General features: G+C 36.8%; 1 pseudogene; it reads right to left on the bottom strand.

Annotated features, from left to right (window-relative positions):
• Window positions 1-3,337: 3,337 nt before the first annotated feature.
• LOC145791696 (uncharacterized protein At5g41620-like) lies at window positions 3,338-5,550 on the bottom strand (annotated as a pseudogene).
• Window positions 5,551-6,843: the final 1,293 nt, after the last annotated feature.

The raw sequence follows: 6,843 nt of genomic DNA, 5'->3' as shown, positions 1-6,843 counted from the left end.
CCTTGTTGCATGTCTCCTCAGTAATTGTGTTTCCCCTTCTTCTTCTATCACTATTGCTACTGCTAATGGTTCTTCTATGCTTGTACACTCTATTAGTTCTATTTCCTTTTCCTATTTGTCTCTTTCTCATGTATTTTATGTGCCTCACTGCTCACTCAGTCTTATTTCTATTAGTCAATTATCTGATTTCGATTTTGATGTTGTTTTCTCTTCTTTTCATTGTGTTGTATAGGATCAGGTATCCAAGAGGCAGATTAGGATCGAGCGTAGAGTTAGAGAACTATATATCTTGGACAACTTGCATGTTCCTCCAAAAGTGTCTTCTACTGCATTGTATTCTTTTTGTTTAAACAATAAGTCTTCTTTATTTTATATTTGGCATTCTAGGTTAGGTCATCTGTCGAGTGATCGTTTGTGGATGTTAGTTCGATCTGGACATTTAGGCAATTTTCCCATTTATGATATTTTTGAGTGTCGTGGTTGTACGGTGGCTAAAATGTTTGCTCTTCCTTTTAATAAAAGTAGTTCTATTTTATCTTCTCATTTTCAATTGGTTCATACTGATGTTTGGAGTCCTTCCTCTATAGTTACCAAGAGTGGTTCACAATATTATGTGTCTTTTATGGAAGATTACAGTCGGTTTACCTGGGTTTGTTTGATGACTAGAAATCTAATTTTTACAAAATATATTCTAATTTTCACTCCATGATTCGCACTCAGTTTTCCACCACCACTAAAGTTCTCCGTTTTGATTTGGAGGGTGAGCATTACTTGTCTGAGTTTGAGGAGTTTTTAGCTACTCATGGCACTATTCATTAGTCTTCGTGTTCTAACACTCCTGCATAAAATGGTCGAGTTAAGCGCAAACATCGCCATCTCCTTGATACAGCTCGCTCTTTGTTGCTCTTGTCTTTTGTCCATTCTGTTTTTTGGGGAGAAACTGTGCTTACTGCTACATATTTTCTCAATCAGATGCCTACTCCTCTTCTCTCAGGCTCATCTCCATATGAACGTCTTTTTGGTGTTACTCCCAATTATTTTCTTCTTCGTATTTTCAGTTCTGCATGCTTTGTGCTCCTTCCTAAATGGGTGTGCTCTAACCTTAGTTCTTGTTGTGTCCTATGTGTTTTTTTAGGGTATGGCATTAATCAAAAAGGTTATCGGTGCTACAATCCTGCCACTAAAAAGCTATATGTATCTAGGCATGTCACCTTTTTAGAAAAACTACCCTACAATACTATACCTTCCACCCCTGTCCCTATTACCAAAGATAAATTGGTTCACACTGACCCATTTTCTCCTGATGTTTCTCCCGATGAGTTTGTTTATGATATTGAGGTCTATACTTTGCCATTTACTAGCACTTCTGATATCTCTCCAGCTACTTCCTCTCCAGCTCCTACTTCCTCTACTCCTCTTCTTGTTTATCAACACCGTAAAGCACTTCTGAGCTTGCCTGTCTCTAGCTCTACTGTTCCTCCAGCTATTTTTTTAGATCTCGCTCCTCCTACACATCGCTTTCCAAAGCGAAACCGTTATCCTCTGAACTGGTATGGTTTTGGTAATACATGTTTTTCCCTTTCCTATCAGTTTTTTCTTCATTGTCTTCATACTTATTTTGAGCCCAGGTCCTACAAGGAAGCTTGTCATGATCCTAATTGGATTGTTGCTATGAATGATGAGTTAACTGCTTTGGCTAACACTCAAAGTTAGGATTTGGTTACATTACTTGCTGACAAGAATGTTGTAGGCTGTAAATGGGTCTATAAGGTCAAAACCCTTTCTGATGGGTCTTTGAAACGGTACAAAGCTCGTTTGGTTGCCCAAGGCTTTTCTTAGGAGTATGTGATTGATTACGATGAGATTTTTTCCCTCGTTGCCAAGATGACTACTGTTTGCACTCTTATCTCTATTACTATTGGCCATCACTGGCCTTTGTTTCAACTAGATGTCAAAAATGTTTTTCTGAATGGGCATCTTGCTGAAGAAGTGTATATGTACCCTCCACTGGGTCTCTCTCACCCTTCGTCGTGCTCTATATGGTCTCAAGTAGTCTCCTCATGCTTAGTATGAGCGATTTCACTCTGTTGCACTTCTGCTTGGTTTTCGCTCTAGTCATCATGATTGTGCTCTTTTTGTTCGGCGCACTTCTGTTGGCCTTGTTCACATTCTCTTACATATGGATGATATGATCATCACTAACTCTGATTATAGTACTATTGAGGAAGTTAAGCATCGGTTGTTTCAAGAGTTCGACATGAAAGATTTGGGGTCTCTTTGGTATGTTCTTGGTATTGAGGTTGCCACTTCTCCTACTGGGTATCTTCTCTCTCAAACTAAATATGCCGGTGATATTCTTCCTCGTGCCAATCTCACTGATGAGAAAATTGTCGACACTCCTCTTGAGTTGCATGCTAAGTTTTCTGCTTTTGATGGCGTTCCTCTTGAAAATCCCACTTTGTATTGCGAGTTAGTGAGGTGCCTTTTTATATCACCGTTACTTGTCTAGATATCTCCTATGCTATGCACATTCTCGGCCAGTTTGTTTCTGTTCCTCGTTCCACACACTGGGCTGCCTTACTCCGTACTTTGCGTTACCTTCATGGCATTTTGTTTTAATGTTTACTATTATCTGCCTCTTCAGACTTGACTCTTCGTGCCTATGCTGACGTTGATTGGGCAGGTGACATCTCTGATCGCAAATCCACTTCTGGTCTTTGTGTTTTCCTCGGTGATTCTCTTATATCTTGGAAGAGTAAGAAACAGTCTGTTGTTGCTCGTTCCACCGCTGAGGCTGAGTATCGTGCCATGGCTCATGCAACTTCCGAGATCATTTGGCTTCGATGGCTTTTTTTTGATATGGGTGTCTCTCTTTCTGATCCAATTTCATTGTATTGTGACAATTAGAGTGCTGTCCAGATTGCCCATAATTTAGTCTTCCATGAACGGACCAAGCATGTTGAAATAGATTGTCACTTTGTCAAACAACATCTTCTGGTTGGCACTATTACTCTCTCCTTTGCTCCCTCCTTTCTTCAGTTGGCCATTTTTTTACGAAGAGTCACACTATTGCTCATTTTCGTTTTCTTCTTGGCAAACTTTCGATACTTTTGGTGCTCGCATCCTCAGTTTGAGGGGGGGTGCGAATTATGAATTATTGTAGTTTATATTCTTCATTAAGGATAGTTTAGTCCTTTAGGTTGTTAGGGTTTTATTCTATTAGCTTATATATTTGTACTCATTTTTGGTTAATCGACAGACAAGTTTTTTTCTCTGTTATCAGTAGCCTCATTCAAGTGAAATGACTCCAAAAAATGCTTACAAAAGTTACTTTCCTTTAGTTTTTTTTGTCTCGAAGGATGTTTTCTATTTCAAAGCTTAACTTGTCCACAATCGTGTTTTTTTTTTTTTTTTTCCTTCTGCAAGATCATATTGGGGTTCATCGAGCTTTATTTGCCACTCATCTAGCCACGCTTCAGAAATATGGAGAATCAATAGATCAGGGCTTTCCCTATGAATACGATCCTTCTTGGGCTTGTGTTTCAAGGATCGTACCTCTTATTCATAATCTATTGTTCCCATAGCAAACTCATCACAAGTCTTTTAACAAAATTCGCTCTTTTTTCTCCCTTTCAAGTTCTTTTGTAGCATTAGAGAAGGATGTTTTAACTCAAAAAGTTCTAGAGCTAGCTTCTGTGAAGGGTTTCTGAATGCTCTCTTAATTTTTGTAGCATTAGAGAAGGATGTTTTCAACTCATAAAGTTTTGGAGCTAGCTTCTGTGAAGGGTTTCTGAATGCTCTCTTAATTTTCTCTCGTCTTCTATCTCCTTCCTCACTGAATAAACTGCAACTTTTATTTGATCTTGCTCTTTGTTCTTCCTAACAATTTTATCCTCATCAACTCACTTCATTAAGTCATTTATTGCTTGCCGGTGTGTTTCCTTCTCTCGTAGTAACTCTTTGATTTGCGCTTGGGAATGATCTAGTTCTCTTTTCAGTGCATTTACCAATGACGTATTGAATGTGTGTCGTTCTTTGAGACTCCAGATTCGATTGAGTACTTCGAGTAACTCTGTGGATGTTTTAAGACTGAAACTTGACTCTCCAATCCGACCTTGAAGTCTAGAGAACTAGTTGGAGTGATTACAAGGTTATATGGTGCTATCTGTGAGGAACAAAATTATATTTAAAAAAAATGATATCAATTTATTTAATTTAAGTGAACCAAATAGCACTTGATAGAGCAGAATGAGAATAATTGATTCATATAGCCAATCACACCTGATTCAAATCACCAATATTTGAAGCTTAACTAAAAGATATTCCATATGTAGAATTCCAGCAGCTGTCTCATAATTCATATATTTGTTAATGAAAGATTTTTAAATTGGGGGATGTCGAAAGTAGCTCTAACTACAATTTACAAGGATGTCTTGAGTAAGTCATAAATATTTTACAATGCACCATTTTTTTTTTTATCTATCCCTGGTTTATCAAAATTAAGTTAAAGGAGTGACATGTCTATGATCGACTTTACAAAATTAGTAGGTGCTCGACTCAAAGAAAGATAAGAGAACATGCAGGCAGTGGACTGCCACTCTCTTGAAATTGGATAATTCAAAGAGTGGAAAAAACAAGTGGCAGTGATTTTTTATAGAAGACTTAATAATGTGTCTTTTTTACATTGTAGTTGCACTTTATATATAAGTCTTGGAATTTTCTTTTGGTATTTGTCTTGGTAAAAAACCGTACATTTCCAAGCGAGCTGTCTAATTGCTTTAAGAGCAAGCAAAAAGCTCCAATTTACACGAATACATATCCTACTTGCTCTTGGACATCCATGTCATTCAGCAATTGTTGAGCAAATAAAATTTTCATTTAAAACGATACGTTTTATTAGAAAAGAAAAGAGATTATTTACAAAAATGAATGGCGTATTACCTCTATTGAGATACTATAACTTTAGGTGACACAGGCTGTAGTGCACGACCATTTTTTTCAATTGAGTAATGGTGTTGAATCAATGACATTGCAACATGTCTTATCAAACTACTTGAACTCAATAGCTGGAACAAGCAAAAGGGTAAAAGATCAATACCAACTGAGAAGGACCATCATTAAGGACTTAAAGAGTTCCATGGCACAAAAATAATAAAATCACAAATCTCCTAGATTGGAACATAAGATCACAAATCAAAACCTAGTGATTTTACAGACAGGGAGAAATGAACAATATTTTGGATTACAGACAAGTCAACATAACAACCAATTAGTAGACCATTGAAGCAAAGAACTCAAATCAGCCAAAATCAATAATCTAGTAACCTAATGAACCCATATATCAAGCAACAACAATGTATGGGAACCAAGTATGTGGGAAAACAGGGTATACGTAGATTTCACTCTTATTAGATGACATATGAATCTTATAACCCAAAAAACAATATGAAGATGGCATGAATTTGAAGAGACAACCTTTTTCAATATGACTTGAGATGAGATATCCAAAATTGGAAGAGATTTACTATGGAAATTCCATCGACGTATCATGTAGCGATCTCAATTTTGCCACTTCGCTGAGTATGTTAGGGATCGAGCTGCCCGGTCAGCTTGCGGGGGTCCAGGGTGCAGATCCCATTGGCGGGTCCTAGGGCAGCGCCCTGACAGCGTTGAGGGGCAGCGCCCCCGAAGCAAAAATTCAAAATGCATTAGAAGTTGCTTATCCGCTCGAACGGCCGTTTATGCGCTCGAGCGAAGAATGTTTGGTTCCAGAAGTTTGACCTGTCTACAAAAGTACTGGGAAAGTGTATTTGACACTCGAGCCGGGCTTTCCACGCTCGAGCGGACCATGTTATATCAGTTCGTGAATCTAATATTTCAGATCACTTATGTATATCTCTCTCTCTAAAAACCCTTTCCTCTCTCTTCTCTCCAAATTTCCCTATGCCAAATTGGATCAAAACCTTGATTTCTCAATATTCATTAGAGTTCTGCCATAGGTTCTTCATCAAAGTTAGTTAACTTTTCGAGGGCTTCGTTGTGTGCAGTGAAGAACGAGTTTCGACACTGTTGATTTTGGGGGTTTCATCTTATTTCTTCTTCAAAACTTAAGGTAGAGATTTTCTTAGAGTTATATATATATATATATATTTGCAAGATCTAGATGATTTTTGAAATCATCTTTCGATAGCTTTGAAAATTGATTGTTGATTCCAGAAGTTGAGTGATTTTGAAAGTGGGTTTGTCTCTTGTTCTTTAAAATGATCTTATGAGTTTTGATCTTTGTTGATTGAAGAAAAGATAATTTTGGAAAGTTTTCTTTCAAAATATTTGAGTTGTATAGTTTTGGCGAGAAAACCTAGAATTTGGGATTTTTTTAAAAGATACTGAAAATCCATGAATGATATTGTTATATTTATTTTGTGTGTCAAAATAAATAGATGTTTGGAAAGTTTTTTATTTATATTTATATAAATGACGAATTTCAGGGAATATGAGGATTGTTGTTCATTTTGGAAATTATTGTTCAAAACGTTGAAATAGTCTTGAAATAACTAATTGTTGAGGATACTTGAGAAGAGAAAATTGTATTATTCCTTGGATGATAAATTGGAATAAAAGTATTTGTATTAATCTTGTGAAATTGGCATATCAATTCATTTGATTAGATTAAACTTTGAAAGTTGATTTGAAAACTTGCATTGAGAAAAGAATGTTGAGATCAAGTTTTCATATAATGATTTTGGGGTAAATACGTTGGTATGTCTTGATAGGTGGTGTAGATGATATTGAATAAGTTGGTCTGAAATTCCGGGGTGAAAGACTGAAAACCTGTGCGGATAG

This window comes from Camellia sinensis, chromosome 5 (genome assembly GCF_055761805.1).
Source record: "Camellia sinensis isolate YWXY chromosome 5, ASM5576180v1, whole genome shotgun sequence".
Classification (NCBI taxonomy): Eukaryota; Viridiplantae; Streptophyta; class Magnoliopsida; order Ericales; family Theaceae; genus Camellia; species Camellia sinensis.
This window is presented reverse-complemented; position numbering and strand designations above follow the sequence as displayed.